This window comes from Notolepis coatsorum, assembly GCF_963971535.1.
Source record: "Notolepis coatsorum genome assembly, chromosome: 4".
Classification (NCBI taxonomy): Eukaryota; Metazoa; Chordata; class Actinopteri; order Aulopiformes; family Paralepididae; genus Notolepis; species Notolepis coatsorum.
The window spans coordinates 138501684-138525088 of NC_140168.1; positions in this window are offsets into that span (position 1 = coordinate 138501684).

Sequence of the window (23405 nt, forward strand, 5' to 3'; positions counted from 1 at the left end):
GGCACCATGCATGGTCGCCTCCACCGTCGTGTGTGAACGTCTTAGTGAACAGGTGAATGTGAGGCACAAGTTGTAAAGCGCTGTGGATTAAGCCTTAAGGTCCCCCTACAGGGGACCCAGCTTTTCTTTATCATAAATCGATCAATAGAGACCGTATTCGATCCCCAATTATCATATCATGGGGTATTATTGGAAAGCCACACTCATTGGCTACAACCCTGTGCAAAGATTTTCGAGATCGCCAAATGATTGACGGAGCTAGAGCCCCGGGAGTCGGGGGTGGTAATGTGTACTTTTTTGCGTACTTTGGGGCACGCCTCACATATCGGCATGTAACTCGAGAACCGCTGAGCGGATTTTGTCACCTGAAAGGGCAATCGACAGGCAACAAATAGGGTTTAATTCTATCTATATATTGTATTAAAAGAAATGCACACCCGAGCCACTAGAGGTCGGCAAGAAATCGTCCACATGTGGGCCCTTGGATGTTAAGAGGTCAATGTTTTTAAATATATTTTTTTGTAGACAAGAGTAAAGACCATAACCCTATCAAAAACAGTAGTCAAAGTGTATATTTTCATTTTTACCGATGTTTTATACGATTTATCGGAAATACAAATTTATCGGAAAATGCAAATTATCGTAAAAAACGCAAGGAAATGACTAAATCCAGATTCAACCCTGCCATTGGAAAGAGGAGCATTTACCCTATCCATAGATGTATGATTTGGCCATAATAAGGTCAAGGTCAAGTTCAAGGTCAAATATGAATTTATAATTAAAGTCGATTATCATTAATTACTGTATCTACAAATCCTTCTGTTTAATCATCTTCCCGCGGTTCATTTGCTTAGATTTTTTGTACACATGATCTCAATAAGGTGGTGAATGAGCTCAGTGAGCATTTTCTCCTACCCGTATACATTTTTGATCAAATATGCAAAAATCATAAATCATAATTTATATTCCCCTTTTCTTCATTACAATTTACTCAAGCCTAGTAACAGACACAATATTTCTGACACTGGAAATACATACCCCCAGGTCCCTAGATATACCAAGAACATGCAAATTTACCTTGCAGAAGTGGAGCAATCTTCCATTTACTTAGGCATGTACCTTTAGGCGAAATACGGCTTACAGATTATCAGCTGCAGCCATTTATTAACCTGTTAAACTGTAGCCCTATTTTCAGAAATCTCACCTAAAGGTACATGCCTAAGTAAATGGAAGATTGCTCCACTTCTACAAGGCCAATTTGCATGTTCTTGATATCTAGGGACCTGGGGGTATGTATTTCCAGTGTCAGAAATATTGTGTCTGTTACTAGGCTTGAGTAAATTGTAATGAAAAAAAGGAGAATATAAATGATGATTTATTTTTGCATCTGTGCCGGTGAATAACACCATGTTACAATTGTGCTGGAACCGAGCTCGCTCACTGAGCTCATTCAGCACCTTCTTGAGATCAAGTGTAAAAAGAATCTAAGCAAACGAATAAAGGGAAGATGATTAAACAGAAGGAGTACGGACCTAGGCTCATTGCACAGGTCACGTGTCCCTATATACTGTGGCAGATATCACCCCCCCTCCCATGGATATGTGAAGGATGGGGGATATTAGCTGATTAGTACTGATAGAACACACACATGCATCCCACATCTCACACGCACACACCCCAGACACACACACTACAAATACACTAGGTTAGTCAGAGGTAAGTTGAGTGGAGGTGAGGTTGGAGTTGTGATATAGAGAGAGAGATTGGTTTATTCTGAGTTTTGTGAGGTGCGAGGTACTGAGAGGAGAGGTGAAGGCGAGAAGGTGTTCATTGTGTACTGGACCCTAGACTGGCTGAGAAACCCCCTTGTGTACTGACCCTGGACCGGACAACTACTCTGAGTATTGAACAATCCCTTGTACGAGAGCCAGTTTTGTGGTTTGACCATTGGACTGTATTACAACCATTTCTTTGCCTATCAAACTGAATTCTGCCCATAATCAATCAATATTCTTATTGATTGATATTGCTCTTGTGTGGACATTTGAATTTGTTTGTTTTTTTAACCGTGGCAAGTCTGAACCCCACCAGGCTCATCACAATACCTCACTATCAATTATCAGCCAATCTGACCTCAGATCAGCCTACTTTAAAGCTGCAATAATTGTTTTCTGACCACTAGAGTGCAGTAAGAACACATAAACAAACAAACCGCCACCCCCCCCCCCCCCCTCTCTCCAAAAACTCCACCAAGAATTACAACACGCCTTGCTGACGAAATAATTGTTTTCATCTGGATATAGATTACTAGATTCATACATTTTAATATGACTGTCTTTTGGGACATGCCCTGCTTGTTAATTCAATAGTGAACTGAATACTTAACCTACATAACATAATATTGTTCCGACGGCACGATGTTGATGTAATTAAACGTTCAATATGTAATGTTCTGTCGCTAGGGGTCTCACACTCAAAACGATACGGAAAGATGCCGTTTGATGACGTCGTGAAGGAGCGTGGGATCATGTTGTTGTCATTGTTGACCTTTATAACCTGGTGGACTGGACATCTCTTCACACCAGAAGGCTTCTTCACTGGCTTCAAATAATTTACAAAACCATACTTGGTAAAACACCTATCTACCTCTCCTCCCTTCTGCACGTCTCCACTTCTAACTACAACCTAAGGTCCTGCAACTTCATCAAACTCACCATCCCCAAAGCCTGCACGGTTTCTGGACGCAACGGCTTCCGATTTGCTGCTGCATCTGACTGGAACACCTTACAAAACATCCTTAAACTCACTGCCCTCACATCGCTCACTGCTTTTAAACAAAATCTGTAACAGATCATAACCGACTGTTGCACCTGCTGACAGTCCCAATCGCACGCATAACCCTCAGAATATTCTCTCCTCCCCCTAAAGGCCTCTGCATGCTAAAGAAACTGCAAAGCAACTGCAACACAACATCAGCACGACTTCAACGCAACATGTTGCAGAGGGTGTTGTAGAGTGTCTTGCGTTGATGTTGCGTATCAGTGATTGGTCGGTTAGCCACATCCTCCCTTGTTGTAGCCAGCCAGCTAGCGTTGATGCTATTCAATGCTATCATACCCAACTAACGTTAATGCCATTCAGAATTTATTAACATAGCTACAACAACACACAGTAACGTTAATATAATTACATGCATCATTGTTTACAATGAACGGTGGGGCAGTTCGAAAGGACTGGACACGGACAAGTTAAACAGCAATCAATTAATTTAATATAACAGGTAGTTCGAGCTGCATTTTCGTGCCTACAACCACAGCCACAGGGATATATCCAGCTTTGATGAGCTCTCTCTCCTCCTGCCAATTAAATTCAGCAGCTCTTCCTCGACCTCGAGTGCCTGTAGCTGCCTGCATTTGCACAAAGGCGTCCATCGCTGCTGCTAGCTAACGTTAAAACTAACCTAAAGTTACACAAGCAGAATACATCACAAATACTTCCGGTCGGGGGATTTCAAAATAAAAGACAGACGTCTAAAAGCACCGGAAATACGTTTATTTTGTTAAACATTATCTAACGTTAACACAAACCTAAACTAACTTTAGATTAGTTTAGGTTCGTGTTAACGTTAGATAATGTACAAAATAAACTTATTTACGGTGCTTTTAGACGTCGCTCTTTTATTTTGAAATCCCCCGACCGGAAGTAAAAATTATGCTTTTTTTTCTGCTTGTTATCAATGGGTTGGCTGAGAAGGGAAGTTTCATCTATTCTCGAAGTCAACTTCCTGCCTGTTGTTGCTACGCAACTGCAGCATGGGGGGAAACTGCCCAGCCTGGTACATTGTGTACGGTTCATTTAGTGCAGAAACGGATCGTTAAAGCGGCAAATTAAAGACAATCAAGCGGAATTTTCTTCAGTCCTTCACAATGCCAAAGAGCTGCTGTGTTACGCGTTGTACTAATGACAAAAACAGAAATCCAAATCGCAAGTTTTATACCATCACGGAGGAAAAAGTGGCTGTGGCTAACTTTCGGCTAACTCGCTCTGCTATTGTGGTCGTGGTAGCTACATGCTAAGCTAACGTTAATCACATCATATCGAACCGATAGGAGCTTATCTTATCTAATCTTACGTGGATGTTTGATCGGGTAGTGGCACACGTGGTACCACCACGTAAGATTAGATAAGATAAGCTCCTATCGGTTCGATATGATGTGATTAACGTTAGCTTAGCATGTAGCTACCATGACCACAACACCAGAGCTAGTTAGCCGAACGTTAGCCGCCAGCCACTTTTTCCTCCGTGATGGTATAAAACTTGCGATTTGATATAAACAGATATAAGACTGAACAGAATGGGTCTTAAACAAGACTCCAAATGCTCCTTATGTACAAATGGGGACGAGGGGACATTTATGCACATGTACTGGGACTGCCCACCAGTTAAGATATTCTGGAAAGAAGTGACCCAGCAATTATCAAATCTCTTAATTCTGAATATACCTGTACACCCCTCTGTATTACTGCTGAATGATGTTTTTGAGTATGCAGTACCTATACAGCTAAAGAGATTGGTTTTATCTGGTATTACAGTGGCTAAAAAACTGATAGCATCACGATGGATTCAACCGGAAAAAAATTGCCGAAAGGTCTGGATTCTTACATATCTCGATGTGATTTATCTAGAAATATCTACAGCAAGAATTTTGGGTCTCAATGAATCCAAATTGACAATGTGGTTAGAAGTGATGGAGAGAATAAAAGCTAGCATATAATGGTAGTGTCTGGTTAGGAGCGAATGATAATGGATGGATTATCCATTGGGGGGTCCAGGGTGGGGGGTGCGAGCAAGAGCATATGTGTGTAGGGGAATAGATAGCAGGTATTAGGGGCATATCTTGTATAAGACATTTATTTAAACTGTGATTTAATTTGATGTGCACTGTTAACAATGCTTGTATATCTAATCGTGTGTTGTCATGTTTGTTATGTGTTTGTTTAAAAAATTATAAAAAAATAAAATACAAAAACTTGCGATTTGGATTTCTGTGTTTGTTTTGTTATCAGTACAAAACGTAACATAGCAGCTTCAATTTGGGTATTCGAGAGATGGCCATGTCTGTATGTGTTTTGTATGTGACTTGTTATGTCAAGTCAATCAGCGGGAGCTTCTTTGAATCATATCTCGCCTTAAAATCACCAGAAAGGCTTTCGAAATAGTGAAATGCCATGTTGGCCTCAATATTTTCAAAACAAATCGTATGAAAATGTTATGAAATGAACAAGAATGTGATAAAACATGTAATAAAAACGGACCTCAACGCATGCATTTGATGGTAGAAATCCGTATGGCCCCCCTATACCAAGATGGCGGCGGTCTCGTGACATCAGAGTGTCTTCGAGAATCTAGGGAACCTAGCTACATCCGGGGTACAATGTTGCATAGGCTGCACATCGATGTTGCAGAAGCATAAAGGCAGAGTGTCTGCAACACCGTTGCTTTGTCGATGTTGTGTTGCAGTTGCTTTGCAGTTTCTGTAGCATGCAGATGCCTTAAGCCCCCTCACCTACCTCCCTCCCTCTCCCCCTTTCTTCTCTCTCTCTCCCTCTGGTTCTCGCTCTCCCTGTCTCTCCCTCTGGTTCTCGCTCTTCCTTTCTCTTTTTCCCTTTCTCTTTTTCCCTCTCTCCCTTTCCTTCTCTCTCCCTTATTTATTGTTGTCCTTGTATACTATTGCTACTGTCATTTTGTATTTTATTTACTTGTATGCATGTACATAACCTTGTTTTTGTTACAGCCTCCCACCCCCCTTCCCAAAAAAGGCCTTTGCTTTTTGGACAGGCTGCTTTTGTATATAAGAATTTGTTCTTAATTGCTTGCCTGGATAAATAAAGGTTAAATAAACAAATATATAAAAAAGAAATAAAAAAAACTTTAAAAAAGAAATAAATAAATAAAAGATTTGGATGGTCTTACCTAATTTTATGGTCCTTCTCCACAGTCAGACATGAAGATAGATACCAATGTCCTCTCTGTATGTTCAGTAGAAAGCTATCTGGCTGCACGTTAGCCTAGCTTAGCACTAATTAATAGAAGCGGATACGGACCACTAGCCTAGTTTAAAACTCTGGGTGCTTTTGGCCTACAGCTGGGCTAGCTAGTCTGTATCCGCTTCCATTAATTTGTGCTAAGCTATGCTAACGTGCAGCCAGATAGCCCGCTACTGAACGCACAGAGAGGAAACCGGTGTCTATCTTCTTGTCTGACTCTGGAGAAGACAGTAAGAACATTTCCCATAACGTTGGCGTGTTCCTTTAAGCATCTGGGGGCTTCTTTCAAGAGCTAATGTCAGGAAAAACATCAAAGAGAGAAGAAATAAGTGAGGATACAAGTTGGTATTATGGTATAATGGTAAGAATGGTAATTGTGGTAAATTCCCCATTATTTGTTATGCTGGGTATTATTATTTCCAGTCAGGCACTTCTCTGGACAGCTCAGGGGTCCTATTACTTCCAGTCAGGCACTTCTTCGGACAGCCCAGGGGTCCTAGTGTGTTGTTAAATGCAGGTGGTGTCTTGCCGGCACATGTTCCAGTGCTGTCACATCAGAGAGTGTGTTTGTGAAGAAAAAACCACTCACTCATTCTCTGCTAGATTTACTGGACATAAACCATTCTCATCCTTGTTTGGATGCTCAATGTTCATTCATCCTTTATAAATTGGATGGAAATCACCTGTACTGAAGAAACCTTACCTTGACTGTAACTGAGGGGTACAATTCCCTGACTGTATTACTAGATATGATACTTACTACCACTACCTTTGTACTTAATATTCGGCCACCCAGTACACGGCATAAATATATTATGATGAACACTGTCACGTAGATGAAACGGATCCAACACAAATGTACGAATTAGAAATAGGTCTTTATTTCTACACAGCGATGGTGTGTAGAGCAAGCACTTAATCAAATCAATCACATTTATGAATGGAATTAGTATGCACTTTTATGGCAAGAGTATTCGTCGGTATATCAATAGAGAATGTCCAATCTCTGAAGGCGCAGGTGGTACATATACGACCTGGAATAGTTTAAGGAATAACAGCAATGATACTTTAATGATTATATACTGGACACACTAGGGGGGGTTAATCCGGTCGCTTGTAAGCCGACAGGAGTAGGAGGGGGGGGGGGTAGAATCCGGCTGCCTCATCCGGCCAAGGGTATCCCAGGTGAACCCACTGTAGTGCCGTTCAATGCGCCGGCGATCCTTGGACCACAGATGAAAGCAGGTGGACTCTTTGTGGGCCGGCGTCATCCGGTCCACGGAGGAGAGACGTGAAGCGACCTCGTCTTGCAGAGCGTCTCCTCACCTTGCGTCCTCTCCAGGGGGGGGGGGGTTCCAACACACGGCAGTGTCGGGGGTCTTTATCCATGGAATAATCAACGTACACAAAGCATAATCCGTGCCTGGGAAGGCGGGCTGTCGTCGGTAGAATAATCCGGTATACAGGTCCACTCGCTCGTCGGCTCTGGGGCTCCTCGGGTGCAGCTTCACGTGGGGTCAACCACCCTGGATAAGCAGCCAGTTCTCTGCCCGAAACGATGGGGTACTGACTACGGTAGTATTCTCACCGCACGAAGCACTATATATTAACAGACTATTATTAGCTTAATAGACTACGTCCAACTCGACGATATAGTGCCAAATATGACTATTCAAATATTAATATACACGATGTCTCAATACCGATGGTAGGCGAACTTGGCCTTACTCCCACACGTGGCGTCGCGGGGAGGCTTTACGTCTGTGACTCTATTGGAGGGTAAGAAACTGGACTGAAAAGAAAGTCCTACTTTAGTAGCGCAGTATATATACGCACTATGAACAAATAGTCCCATTAGTGGTGCGGTAGCCAGATTCCTACGCGGAACTAGGACTTGTTCGTACATGTGGAGCGGTACGTTTGAACTGGGTCTGAGGGGTATGGCAGCCTGGCACCAAGGTCTCGACCAATAGTAGAATGGAGACTATTATGGGATGTTCAGTAAGCTAGAATGGATATTCAATGCATATTGTACAAGGAATATACAAGGGATATCAAGGAATATTAGAGAATATACAAATACAATTAAATATATATATATAAATAAATATATATATTCGGTTTAATCTGGCCCTTCACAACAGCCACCCCCTGATTGGTCCCAGACCTAATCAGTTAAACAGAGACAGATTAATCGCGTTGTCTATTTACACATAAGGGTTTGCTGTAGGGGTCAGTCAACTTCACAAAGTCATAGGGTTATAGGGTCATGGTCATCATCGATTGTGTCTGGGAGTCGGGGCAGCTCTATGAGCCTCGCCACGGGACGGGTGTAAGTGCGACCCTGGACAAGCACTTCAGCTGCTCGGACCTTGCCGTCGGCACCGGTGATCACTTTGCTTACGCGGCCGGCCGGCCACATAGCTCTGGGCAGTGATTGATCAATAATCATGACGACTGTTCCTTCTGTCAAATTGTCTCTCTGGGCTCGCTGCAGTAGAAGCAATTCTGCTTCCTCGTAGTTAGCTGCTGACATATCAGCGGGGGACTTGCACTCCGGGTGGTACCGCAGGAATGTTCTTTGTTGTGCACTCTCTATGGACGTGCAATCGTCTATGTTAGGGTCGGTGGAGGCTACGGTGCTCAATCCACAGAACACAGACTTCTTATTTTCCACCTCCTCTGGACTTGCTTCCCTCGGGATAGGCATGGGCCACTGTCCTTCCGGGAGTCTTAGGAATGCGGGGCCGTCACTGTAGACATTGCGACGGGTGAGGTCATCCAGGGGCATCCCCCGGGTGATGACGTCAGCTGGGTTCTGTTTTGTATCAACGTAGCGCCACTCTGTTTCTCCGGTTAACTCTTCGGTTAAGTCTTGAATCTCGGTGACTCTGACTCCCACGAAGACTTTGTACTTGCATGAGTCCGATTTGATCCAGGCGAGTACCGTCGTGGAATCTGACCACAGGATTGTTCTAGACACCGGTATGGTGAGCTCACGTTGGATGAGCGTGGCTAGGTGCGCTCCGGCTAGGGCTGCGCAGAGCTCTAGACGTGGGATAGATTGTTGCTTGCGTGGGGCTATTCTCGAGCGGGCGAGGACAAATGCTGTGTAGATCTCTCCCCCCTTCTCTTGGGCCCGCAAGTAGGCTACTGATCCATATGCGACCTCTGAGGCGTCACTGAAGACGTGTAAGTCCATTTTACATGTCTCTGGCCTCACCGTGGGTGGGAAGTAGCTTCGGCGCATATTAACGCCTGGGAGTGAGTGGAGCTCCATCTCCCACTCTCTCCAGGTGGATGCAAGGTGTGCGGGAATGGGGTCGTCCCAGCCCTGGTCCTTGTCCCACAATGCTCGTACAATCATTTTTGCCCTGGTGGTGTACGGTAGAATACATCCTAGCGGGTCATATTGTCGGGCGAGTGTTGTGTACACACTCCGTCTGGTGGTCGGCGCCGCCGCCGGCCTTCCCTGCTCCGTAGTCAGGGGCTTGTGTCTGTAGTGAAGCGAATCTGTTTTGAATCGCCACACCAATCCCAGGGTCATCTCCTGGGCTTCTCCCGGGATTGTAGCCATCCAGGTCTCGCTGCTGGCTGCCTTGTCCTCGGAGGAGAGGCTGCGCAGTACTTGCGGATCGCTGCTGGCCCACTGCCTGAGATCAAAGCCGCCTTTGATCAATGAGGCGCGGAGTTTAATCAGGAGAGCCTCGGCTTCTTCTTGGGTTGAAAGGCTTTGTAGACAGTTGTCTACATAGAAGCTGTTCTTTACGCTGTGTCGGACCTCTTCGTCCGCTGCTGGGTCCTCTGCTACATGTTTCTGTAGTGCAAATGTAGCACAGCAGGGGCTGCACGTCGTTCCGAAGGGGAGGACTTCCCATTGGTAGATGGCTGGGTGCTCATCTCCTGGCTTCTCTCTCCATAGGAACCGTAACAGGGGCTTGTCCGCCTCTACTAATCTCACCTGCAGGAACATTCCTTTAATGTCCCCGCTGATGGCCACCTTTTCCTGGCGGAAGCGGAGTAGAACGCCGAGTAGGGAGGGGCCGAGTGTGGGACCGGGCAGTAACTCTTTATTCAGATTTTGGGATCCGATCTGGTAGCTGCAGTTAAATACTATGCGGTCTTTACCGTTGTGATGGACCTTGTGGTGAGGCACGTACCACGATTCAGTGGTCTGGTCAGCCTCTTTAATGTCCATCTTTGTGACGTGTCCCGCTGTGATGAGCTTCTCAATCTCAGCACGGTATACACTCTCTTGGGCGGGGTTCTTGGCTAAGCGCCGCTCCGTGTTCAGCAGGTACCGTTCTGTGGCGTCTGTCTTGGCGTGGAAAGTAGGCATTCCTTCTCGCCGCAGGAGTGGCGTGGCGTATCTCAACACGCCGTTGACCGGGACTCTCTTGGTCCCTGTCTCGAGGAGGTGAATGGCGTAAATGTCATCTTTAGAGCGAATGTCTTTCTTTCCGTTCTTAAAGGGCATTTGTTCCAAGGTCCATGGCCGCTCTACGTGTTGCAGGAGTGCGGTTTCTCCCTCTGTGACTCGGGAGTGGAGACATCTAGTGGCTGTACTTCGGTTGAGAGATTTGGCGAGCGGGCCTTGGAGAGTCCATCCCAAACGGGTCTCGACTGCTGCAGGACAGCCTCGGGGTCCGGTATGAACCCGGTCTATCGGGACAATGAGGTCTGCATGGTCGGAGCCTATCAACAGGGTCGGCATAGCATTGTCTATGAGCGGGATCGGTAACTTGCGCAGATGTGCATATTTCTCCATCAGCTTGGCGACGGGGTATGTGTACCGCGACAGTCCTATTTCTTGGCTGGTGAAAGCGTCTGTAATCTGGTACCGTCGCTCAGGCTGGCCGCTTGCTGCGATAGAGAATGAGACATTCTCGCCCTTTATCGTCTTCAAATCTCGTCTTATTGTCCGAATTGTCATTTGGGTTTCGCTTCCCCGCAGCCCTAGCTGGGCCGCAGCGGAGGCGAGCAGCAGGGTCTTCTCTGACCCGTCATCGAGGACGGCGTAAGTGTCCAGGACTTTATTCTGGTAGCTTAGTGTCACACTCACTACTTTTAGGAGTACTCGGGCTCCACTGCTGCTGGCGGGATCGATGTACATGACGCTCGCTTTGCGGCTGGATGGTGCGGGTGAAGGGCGCCGTCTGTTACTGTCGTGAAGTATGTCCAGATGGGCTCCATCGCACTTGGTGCACCTTTTCTTTAAGCGGCATTCGGCTGCCATGTGTGAGCGCGCACAGCGAAAACAGCGCTTGTTGGACTTTATCCATTGACTTGCTTCCTCCGCGTTCAGCTTGGGGAAGGAGTCACATTGCGCTAGCCAGTGTTCTTTCTCACAGTAGGGGCACACTATCTTCCACTTCTCCGTTCTGGAGGGGGTACTGTGGCTCCTGCTGCTCGGTACTGACTCCGATTGGTGCATCACAGTCACCGATCTTCTTCCATCATTTAGTCGTCTGGTTCCTTCTCTGGAGCCAGGGGTGCTCCGTCCGAATGTATCTAGCCGTAGGCTGCTGACTTCTCTCGCCAGGAAGTCTGCTAGATCGAGGAGGTTCGGTTCGGGGCCATTCGGGTCTCGGTGGTCCCTCTGTCGCCTAAAACGCTCCTGTCGAGCGGGCGGCAGCTTCTCCAAGATCCTTTCCACATTTGAGTTGGCGTAAAGTTCATGCCTCCCCTTCTCTCTCTGCGCTCCCAACATCCCTACCAGGGACTGCACTCTGATGGACAGGTCGTCCAGTGCTCGATTGTCTATTGCTGGGGGTAAGCGGTCGATGTGTCGGATCTCCTGGATCACGTAATCCCATATGCGCCCATACCTCTGGTCCAATGCTACCAGCGCTGCTGTGTATGGGGTGGTGGAAGTCGCGTAGGCGAGCGCTATATTATGTGCGCGGGGTACCTTTAAGTGCTTCAGTAGGATGGCGTATTTATGGCGTTCATCCAATACATCCACCAACATGGTCTCCAGACACATGCGGAGTTCTGTATACTGGGCCCGGTTCTCTTGGGTGAAGTCGGGTACCATAGGCGTGCCAATGTATGACGCTGACTGTGGATACATCGGCGAGCGTTGGGGGAGAGGCATCCTAGGCGAGTCTCCTCCCGCTCCTTGGTATGGGCTGGTACCGGCAGTGTACCATGGCCCGCTTGTCCAGGTGCTGTTCCTCGGTGCGGGTCGTGCGTCGTGCTCACCCGTGTATAGAGTCGGGGGTCTGTAGCGCAGCTCCGCGGGAGTATAGCCTGGGCTGTACCGGACCTCCTGGTCCGGTAGAGTACTGTGCTGTCGTCGGGCGTGGTTCTCCTCCTCTTCCTCTTCGTCTTCAGTTAGGTCATCCAGTGCTTGTAGTCTCTGGTTTAGCCTCTCCACAGGATATGCTGCTCCTTCCCGGTTGCTAGGTCTCGCTTGGACCGGTGGGGGGAGGTGGTCTGTGGGGGGTATAGACCTCGTCTGTTGGTCAAGTTCAGGGTTGTTTACTCGGCTAGGGGATGCCGCCCTGGAGGTGTGTCTAGACGAGTTCCTGGAGCCTCTGGCGGAGGGAGAGGGTGTTGTCCGTCTGATCAGCTGTTCTATTAATTGCGCTTGCTGTCTGTCGCGCTCTGCGTCCCGTAGAGCACCAGCAGCTGCTCGCTGGCTGTCTGCTCGGTCTCGGGCCACATTCTCTTCTCTCTGAATGCGTCTTAGTTCTAGACGTATATGCTCTTCTTCGCTCCGCTGCTGGATCTGCAGTCGGTCGCGTTCAGCAGCGGCGTTCAGGCTGATGAGGAAGGCCTGCTGTAGGGTCCTCTCTGCCTCGCTGGGGGAAGGCGGTTGTATAGGGGAGCCTTCCCTCGGGGTACTCCTTGCGGAGCCTTGGAGTTCTATCTCCACGGTGCTCTCCCCGTCTTCTTCCGTGCCGAGTTCTCTCTCGGTAGCGTTGTATTCCTCCCGGGACTCATCGGGGACTACTTCTTCAGTACTGGCGGGGTGTGAAGTCATGTCTGGTTCCCACTGGTCCCCACCGTGAACTTGGTCAGTTACATTAGAACCCGTAGGGGCCTCTATGGTCGGGGTAGTCTGGGCGTTGGGGTTAGACATACTTTTACTTTCTAGTTTTACCGCGTTTACTGTTAGTAGAAGACTAGGTTGTTGACTGACAGCGTAAGCCTCTAAGTACTGAGGGAGCCGTCGTTCGCGCTGCGGGCGTTGGTTAGGAGGATCGTTTCGTGGAGTGTTCATCATAGGCCATTTCAATATTAATAACACTATATTAATATTACACTAATTACCCTCCGGCTCGAAGGACCAATTGTAACTGAGGGGTACAATTCCCTGACTGTATTACTAGATATGATACTTACTACCACTACCTTTGTACTTAATATTCGGCCACCCAGTACACGGCATAAATATATTATGATGAACACTGTCACGTAGATGAAACGGATCCAACACAAATGTACGAATTAGAAATAGGTCTTTATTTCTACACAGCGATGGTGTGTAGAGCAAGCACTTAATCAAATCAATCACATTTATGAATGGAATTAGTATGCACTTTTATGGCAAGAGTATTCGTCGGTATATCAATAGAGAATGTCCAATCTCTGAAGGCGCAGGTGGTACATATACGACCTGGAATAGTTTAAGGAATAACAGCAATGATACTTTAATGATTATATACTGGACACACTAGGGGGGGTTAATCCGGTCGCTTGTAAGCCGACAGGAGTAGGAGGGGGGGGGGGGGTAGAATCCGGCTGCCTCATCCGGCCAAGGGTATCCCAGGTGAACCCACTGTAGTGCCGTTCAATGCGCCGGCGATCCTTGGACCACAGATGAAAGCAGGTGGACTCTTTGTGGGCCGGCGTCATCCGGTCCACGGAGGAGAGACGTGAAGCGACCTCGTCTTGCAGAGCGTCTCCTCACCTTGCGTCCTCTCCAGGGGGGGGGGGGTTCCAACACACGGCAGTGTCGGGGGTCTTTATCCATGGAATAATCAACGTACACAAAGCATAATCCGTGCCTGGGAAGGCGGGCTGTCGTCGGTAGAATAATCCGGTATACAGGTCCACTCGCTCGTCGGCTCTGGGGCTCCTCGGGTGCAGCTTCACGTGGGGTCAACCACCCTGGATAAGCAGCCAGTTCTCTGCCCGAAACGATGGGGTACTGACTACGGTAGTATTCTCACCGCACGAAGCACTATATATTAACAGACTATTATTAGCTTAATAGACTACGTCCAACTCGACGATATAGTGCCAAATATGACTATTCAAATATTAATATACACGATGTCTCAATACCGATGGTAGGCGAACTTGGCCTTACTCCCACACGTGGCGTCGCGGGGAGGCTTTACGTCTGTGACTCTATTGGAGGGTAAGAAACTGGACTGAAAAGAAAGTCCTACTTTAGTAGCGCAGTATATATACGCACTATGAACAAATAGTCCCATTAGTGGTGCGGTAGCCAGATTCCTACGCGGAACTAGGACTTGTTCGTACATGTGGAGCGGTACGTTTGAACTGGGTCTGAGGGGTATGGCAGCCTGGCACCAAGGTCTCGACCAATAGTAGAATGGAGACTATTATGGGATGTTCAGTAGGCTAGAATGGATATTCAATGCATATTGTACAAGGAATATACAAGGGATATCAAGGAATATTAGAGAATATACAAATACAATTAAATATATATATATAAATAAATATATATATATTCGGTTTAATCTGGCCCTTCACAACATTGACTATAAAATACAAAAGACTTTTCTCTGTGTCTGTGTCCGCTCTCTGACCGGAGTTGCCGTTCTGGATGAAGTGGCTCCAGCTCAAAACATTACAAACATTAATCGTCAGGACTTCTGGTTCCGATCAGCAACGCATGGCTGGTTGATTTTGCGGAGCTCAGCAACCAAGCCACATTAAGTCTGATTACGTTTTAATTTTTATACCATTTGATTTTATTTGACGTTAGAACCATGTCTAAACAGACACAGACCAGGATGGGAATGCTGAACGCCGTGGATAAGGAGCTCATTAGGTCGATATTCCATGGGGAAATAAAGGCTATCTTGGCTAAGCTAACCGACAGAGTGGATGCGCTCCAGGAGACGGTAGCCAGCATAGATACACGGTTAGCCGTGGTGGAGGAGAGCCTATCCGCAGTCGTGGAGGTGGCTGATACCAACACCACGGAGATATCGTTCTTGGAGGACAAGCTGCGGGCTTGTGAGATGAAGACGGCAGATCTGGAGGACCGTGGCAGGAGATGCAATGTTAGAATATACGGGTTGCCCGATGAAGTGGAGGAGAACGCGCCGATTAACTTCCTCGAGAAAATGATACCGAAGTGATTCCTGAAGCTAGCCTGCCCCGAGATAGAGAGAGCGCACAGGATCTTCAGAGCCGCTACCCCGATGAAAAGCGAGCGTACAAACCCATGCACATTCATCTTCTGCTGCCTGAGGTTCCAGACAAGACAGGATATTCTAAAAGAGGCCATGTTGAATTCTCCGGTGGTGAACGGCCCTACCCTGAGATTCGCCGCAGATTTCAGTGACTACACAGCGAGGCAACGCAGAGCCTTCGCCAGAGCCATGGATCTCGCCCGTGAAAGGGCGGTGGAGGTATACCTATTGTTCCCGGCAACGTTGAAGGGAAAAACGGGACGAGGAGAGGTGTCGTGCAACCGTCTATTCAAGTCACCATCCGAGGCGGAGGACTTCATTCAGAAAAGCAATACAAACATCCCGACTGAGAGGAACATACCGCCCCCGGTGGAGCAGACATCGAGCAACGGAGAGTGAGAGGCCGGAGCAGGTACCTGAGGCTGGCTTCACACGAGGCCTTCTAACATGCTAGCTATCCAAGCTAGCGGCCCTGAAGAGTGGAGCGGGCTCCACACGTGGGCTGCTAGCATACCAGCTAACCAAGCTAGCGGCTATGGAGCACGAGAGCTGTTAGCACACCAGCTAGCTATCCAAGCTAGCACTGTTGTAAACACAACCGACCGCAGATTTTTCAGTCCTCAGAACGGTAACATTCGACTTCTCTATACGGTATTGTCTCAGTTACGAGCATGAATATTGACTATTTGAAATGTAATTCAGACGTCCTTTATTTTTAGAGTATCGGTGTCTTTAAATTTTTTTTGTCTGTCACTCGAACTATGCATTGAACTGCGCTTAGATTGTTACATATATTATCTTTGCCCAGCTCTGCCCGGGCGAAATGAATATCACAAGTGTTGACAGAATCTGGCTATGGGGCGATAATAATGTGGTCAAGAGGCATGGTTTCTATCTTTAGCCTTTGGCGTGGTTTATTCATTCACATGTTAAACAGCAGCACATGAGTCCTCCTCTCCGTGAGAGGCATGTGGGGGAAAGAGGGGGAGGAGACATCTCTTTATATACTCGCCACCTGATGAGTGGCTCCGCCTAGAGCGCCCTCTAGTGGAAACAGTTATATATGCAGTTAGACAGTTACTTGCAATCCTACATAGAACCTCTAACTTTAACACTCCCACTTAGGGTTGTTTAGCACACTGTATAACTTCTTCAAAAACAATTTACAAAGGAAATAGTACAATCCAGAACATCAAAAAGAATAAGGCAGTCAATATTTACACACCAAACATGACCTCTGAAAATTTCTTCAATTTCAGTTTGGAAGCATGCTTCGTCATAGCGTCTGCTACCATGTCGTCCGTTGGACAATAAATCAGTGTCATCCTTTCTTCTCTGATGACAGATCTGATGAAATTATATTTTATATCGACATGTTTACATCTCTGCCGGCACACAGGGTTTCTAGCAATCGCAATGGTTCCCTGGGCCCTATTCCCCGTACCTGGTTCAACTAAGTCGATCAAGAGTCCCATTATCCAGATTCAATTAACCCGATGTTTGAAGCCGGGATTTTCCTGTTCCTCGAACGCTGATTCAGTCTCGTTAACTCGAACCAGACTTGAGACTCTGGATAATTGCGCGCGGCCGCTTCAGTTGAAAAGACAGCAGGTGTCGATAGCAGAAATCCTGATCTTCTAACGGCATTGATTGATTGATTGTTTTAAAACTTTATTAACAGATTGCAGGCGGCTCAATAGCCTCGCCGACAAGTTAAATGCATAATCTATAGGCTAATTTTAAATCCCTCATTACCCCAATCAATCAGATTATATTTCTTTAAACGTTCCTGCTGGCAGTAGGTTTATGGATTGAATAATCAAATGAGATCTTGCTAGCGAAAATAATTAGTTCAACTGTTTCAGAATAAGGATACGGCTCTCTTATCCATTGATTGATGTATGGTGGATGTTTTACTTATCTGCACTGTGGTGTGACGGTTTGTCCTTTTGCCTTTCACGCAGACGACCCGCGTTCGAATCCCCCTGCTTCTAGTCTTTTTCTTCTTTTTGCAATGTAAATACATCAATTTGGTGCATGTTGAGAGCTATATAAAGAATGACATCCTCAATGCATGTAGATTTATAATATTTTAACTTAAAACTAGGCTACTTTTGCGTATAATCATTAATATTATATTCCAAAAAAATTATATTGGAAAAGCGGGGTTTCGAACTCGAGTCGCCCGGTTGACAGGATTGAGCACTAGCCGTTGCACCACTGTGCCAGACGGGATATATTCATTGTGTATCCATCAATGGACAAGAAACCAAGTGTTTCGAATATTTTTCTTTTGAATGAAGTTTTATCTCTTTATTCTCAAATGCATTAATGTGACGTCAACGGCTCATTCAATTTCTCAAATCCGTCAAACAGCGCATCTCATCAGACATTTTAATCCCAGTTACAATATCACACAAAAACCACAATCCACGCATAGACACTTCAATTTTATGCTTGAATGAAACACAATCCGGGCGCTCCGTTAAGCAAATCTACAGCGGAGAATATATGAAACTAATCAGAGCCAAACGGCCGATAGGTTTCATTCATTAAAAATATCCCCGCGGGATTCACATTTGCAATGCGCCGTTATTAAAATAACCACATGCAGTGTGTATCGCGACTCCGAGCGCCATATATGACGTGCATTATTTGATTTAGGACAAAGTAAATCTATAGGCTCAATATGATTTATTATCAGCATTTAGTTCTATTATTATACATTTCAAAAGCCCCCTCTAGGAAAACGAAGCACAAAAACATAATTCAGAATGGGATCTAGACTGTGAGAAATATTTCAGGAAGCGAGCTGGCATTTCTTTGCGGGGGCGTGGCCATGGTTCATCCAGCTAACTGAACTTAACCCTGCTCCCGACCAGGCTCAAACTTTTTGATCTGTTGTCATGGTGATTTAGACAATCGAGCATCGGGGAATGGAAAGGTCTGGCTTAAGTCAGGCTATGCTGGAAATTATCCGGCTAACTTAGTTAGCCAGGTACGGGGAACGGGGCCCTGGTTGTCCTCATAAACAACAGTCTTCATATATACATAGGTATCCATCCCTTCGAGCAGTTGTTCTAGATAAATACATTCCTGTATTGTCATAGCTAGAGCCATATATTCGGCTTCACAAGTTCATAGTGCCACTGTGGGCTGCTTCTTTGTTTTCCACGAAACCAGTGAGCTGTCTGTGTTCAAACTCACACAATATCCTGTGGTACTTCTTCTATCTGTGGTGTCAGCCGCCCAGTCTGCATCACTATAGGCTTTAAGCCCTAAGCCCTCGCTGCTCTTTCTGAAACACAGCTGTTTATCTGCTGTACCTTTGAGATAACGAAAAACATGTTTTGCTGTAATCCAATGCTCCTCTGTGGGGTCAGCAAAATGTTGTGACAATTTACTCACTACAAAACATAGGTCAGGGCGGGTACATGTTGTCAAATAAATGAGGCTACCCACAGCTTCTCTGTACATTTTTACATCTGTCCGTTTCTGAGCATCCTCCTGGTATTCAAATTTTTTATCACATGGTGTTTCCCTTGATCTACATTCTTGCATGTCAAAACGTTTCAAGATCTTTTCCACATATCTCTTCTGGGATATTTTTACACAATTGGCAGACTGTTCAAAGTCCATGCCTAGAAAATGCTTTAACCTTCCAAGGTCTTTCATTTTGAATCTGGTGGAGAGCATACCTTTCACCTGTTCTAGGTTTTTAGTGTTGTCTGCTGCGATGATCAAATCATCCACCCAAATGACGATGATCACTTTTCCTGACTCTTTTGACTCCCTTGAGTAAACACAGGGGTCTACTGGGTTCTGTAGGAAGTGATCTTCAATGAGACATGTATGGAGCATCTCGTTCCAATTTCGCCCAGACTGTTTCAAGCCGTAAATGGATTTTTCTAGCTTACACACTAGCTTCTCTCCTTTCTTTTCATAACCTTCAGGTTGTTCCATATATATCTCCCTATCTATGGGTGCATGCAGATAGGCTGTCTTCACATCCATCTGATGTAAAATCAAATTGTCCTCAGCTGCTTTTTGCATCACTACCCTTACACTGGTCAGATTGGCTGTGGGGGAGAATGTTTCACCGTAGTCTATCCCCTCCCTCTGACTGTAACCTTTAGCTACAAATCTCGCTGTGTACTTGTCGTGGCCTTCAATACCCTCCTTGATTGAGTACACCCATTTCCCTCCCACTGTCTGTCTGCCCTCTGGTAACTTGGTTAGAGTAAAGGTGTGGTTGTCCTCTAGGGACCTCATCTCCTCATCCATTGCTCTCTCCCATTTACTTGATTCAGGGGACACTATGGCCTCTTTAAAGGTCTGAGGTACCCCACTGACTACCCTGTAGCAGTAATCAATGGTGGTAAGTGTACTGTCATCCTCGTCACTTCCTCTCCGGGCATAGTCTGTCAGATACTTTGGTGGTTTGTGTTCGCTTGAGGGATACCTCCCACTGCTTGGGGGACGTGACGTCACCCTCGGGTGCTCCTCGTCATCGCCCTCTGGGGTGGCTGACTGTCTGTCTGCACAACCGTGCTAAGTACACTGGGCTGAGGTGTCTCTGTTTCTTCACACCTTACTCTGGAGTCCAGCTCTGGCTCCTCTGTCTGTGTCTCGTTCTCACATGTTGTCTTTGTGACAAACTTGACTAGCCTGTGTTTATTTTGTTCCTCCTCAACAGTGATTGGAACTCTCTGTTTGTGAACTTGGTTCCGTTGTCGGACCTCAAGCATCTTACGTTACCATAAGGGGTTATGTCTGCCAGGAATTTTTCCGTGGCCTGGAGTGTGTCACTCTTTGCTTTGAGAAAGTAAACAAACACTGCCCCTGTGCACACATCTGTAAAAGACTGTACATATCTAAAGCCTCCTATGGACTTGTTTCTTACTGGACCGGCAAGATCTGTGTTAACTAGCGCAAGTGGTAGCTTTACTTTTTCTGTGGGATTTCTGTTTCTCGATTGAGTAAACTTCCCCTTTATGCACAGTACACATTCTTTGTCAGGTCTACGCTTTTCACCTTCAATGTATGCCTTCTGTCACTGCTTGCAGTTTCAGTAAATCCTCGTAATTACAATGACCCATAATCTCATGCCATGTCTGAATATCGTGACTGACAGTTACATTACACATATCATTATCATCATTACACTTGTCGTTGTCATTACACTCTGTTTGCAGGTAATACATTCTCTGGTACACCTCTATGTTAAATCGCGTACCGTTGGGCTCTACAAGAACATTTTTACATTCAATGAAGAACACTCTGGCACCGTTCGCAGTAGCAGCTATTACAGAGAATAGTCCTTGTGGGAACGATGGTACGTAGAAAGCGTTCTTTAACGTCACTGTACGCCGGCGCCCCCCACTGTCTGTGAGGCATACCTGTGTGTCTCCTCTCTCTTGCGCCAACCCATAGGTGCGCTTCCCATCTGCCAGCTCCTTGCTGTGTCTCTCCGGGTGGAAAGTGTTGTCAAAGTTCTTGAACCGACTCCTGTCGTTGATGACGTGGGACGACGCACCTGTGTCCACGATCAGTCCCTTCCTTTGGGCCTACTGCAGCTGCATTGGCCTGGTGACGTACGCTGTCTGCGCCCTGGGGATGAAGCCCTCTTGTCCCGCTACTCTCCGGGCGTCGCCTCGATTCGTGTCACAGCGACCGTTGCCGCCATCTTGTCCATGGCCGTCATCTTGTCCATGCGCGTGTCGCGCGCCCTTGTCAGGTTTCTTCATGCACGCTCTGTCTGTGTGCCTCGTGGATCTGCAGAAGCCAAACCAGACAGTCCTTGTGCAGTTGCCTCTCCGATGGCCTTTCTCTCTGCATCGCCAACACGCCAGCTCCGTCGTGGGCCTGGTCTTCTCCGTTGGCATCGCTCGGGCCTTCAGCACCCTCTCTCCCGCCTCCGCAACGGCTGGGTGGGTATCTTCTGAGGCCTCGAAGTTCTTAACTTGGCCTTGAACTTTCCCAGCGTCATGTCCGCTGAACCGTGTGTTACCAGGAGTGTGAATGGTTTGTACAGCTCCGGTAGTCCTCTCATCACCATCGCCATCATTAGCCCATCGCTTGGTGCTTCTCCTGCACTCCTCAATGGCGTCATGATCTGCTCAGCTCTGATGACGTATTCGGTCACAGTCTCGGTGTGCTCCTTCTCAGATCAATCAAAGTCAACTATCCAAATCCTTAGTCGGGGACAGCCCTAGTGGGCACTGATGTCAACAACAACACTACTTAAGCTAGCACGGCACTCTGTGAGAATTAGTTTTCTACCCTCAAGAACGTCTTTACAGAACATCGCCTTAGTATGCTTCATCGACGCAAGGCCAATTTAATTCAGTTGGCATTTGAGAAGGACTTAACAAAAAAGTTCAGGAATGAGTGGAGGGGCAGTGTTTTAAGAAGATTTCACTCTGTCCCCAAATGCCGCTTGCCGCTCTACTAATGATGGTGAGTAGCCTGTGGAGGAATTTTGTTTGCTTTTTTATGCACCTTATTTTTGTCAGTTCAGTTCAGTTTTCAGTGAATTCAGAAGTGTTGAATAAATGGAGACTTTTCAAAGATATAGAATAGAATAGAATAGAAATGTATTATCCTGAGGGAAATTTGACACTGCAAATCACTCAACATTAAACATTTAGACAGAACAAGTCACGAATAAGAATAACAAAACAAATGGCCTAAGAATAGAATAAAATGAAATAGAATAAAAATTGAATAAAATATACAGTAAATAAATGAAGTAAAAATATACAGAAGTCTACAGTAGGTGTAATATTGCACAGTGCTGTTTAAAAGGTAAGAGTCCAGGAAGGTTGTAACTGTCACTCTGTGCTCAGTGATGCAGTGAGGCACAGTGATGCATTGTAAAGTCTGATGGCTGTCGGAATGAAGGACTTCCTGTGCCGTTCAGTGCTGCATTTAGGCAGAGTGAGCCTATAACATGCTCCTCCTGTCAGCCAAGTCTGTGTATAGTGGTGTGGGAGGGGTTTTCCCTGATGGCCTGGAGCTTAGCAAGGCTCCTCCTCTCCGCCACCCTCGCTAGAGTCCAGCTCCACCCCAACCACGCTACTGGCCTTCCTGACCATCTTATCCAGCCTGTTTGTGTCCCCTGCTCTCACTCCGCTGCCCCAGCAGGTCTGTTATATATATCCGTTCAGTCTGTTTTTGTATAAGTGAATGTTCTTAAGATAGAGAGAAATTAGATTTTTCAATTGCCTCTCTGCTGTTTAGTTCAGCACCGTGGGCAGCGCCAAGCAAGCCACAGCGCCGCTGTCCCAGCTGAAATGTATAAAAGGGAACCTGTGTTGAAAAACCATTGTGCCCCCCCGAGAAAATGTTATGCCCTCCCACTAATTTGTTTCTGCAGCCTGGTCTGCCCCTTCTTCAGGGCTTCTCGGGGTCTTCCTTGCCCGATATAATGCTCTCTCAACACCCCCAGGCTTTCTCTGCCTTTGTCTTTAGTGTCGCGGAATATCAGCCCCAAGCTTGTGTCGTCGAGCAGTGGCGCTAACTCACAGTATGTGTCTGCATTATGCTTGTCGTCCAGGGCTGGTGCTTCCACTGTCAGGTCTCCCGTGGGGGTTGTCAAGATTGTCGTCTTCAGTCCCACACCGTGCATGCAGCATAACATGCGCTCTTCCCAGAGCTCATAGTCCTCTGCCTTTCCATTAAATGAGGGCCATTTGCTCCTTCCCTTGGTCGCCACGAGTTCTAAGACGGGGTTCTCCCCATCGCCTCCGTTGGGCTCAGCAGGCTCCATCTCCCCCGGTGCCGCCTCCCCGGGGCTCTGCGCGCTGCTCTCCGGGCGGGGCGGTGCCCCGCTTCCTCTTGACGCGCAGGATCGTCGTGTTGGATTCCATGTTGCTCTTTGATGGTGGGCGTAGCTTTAGCTCCTGTTGGCCTAGCGTCTAGCCACGCGGTACTCCCGGTCGTAACCTAGCCTAT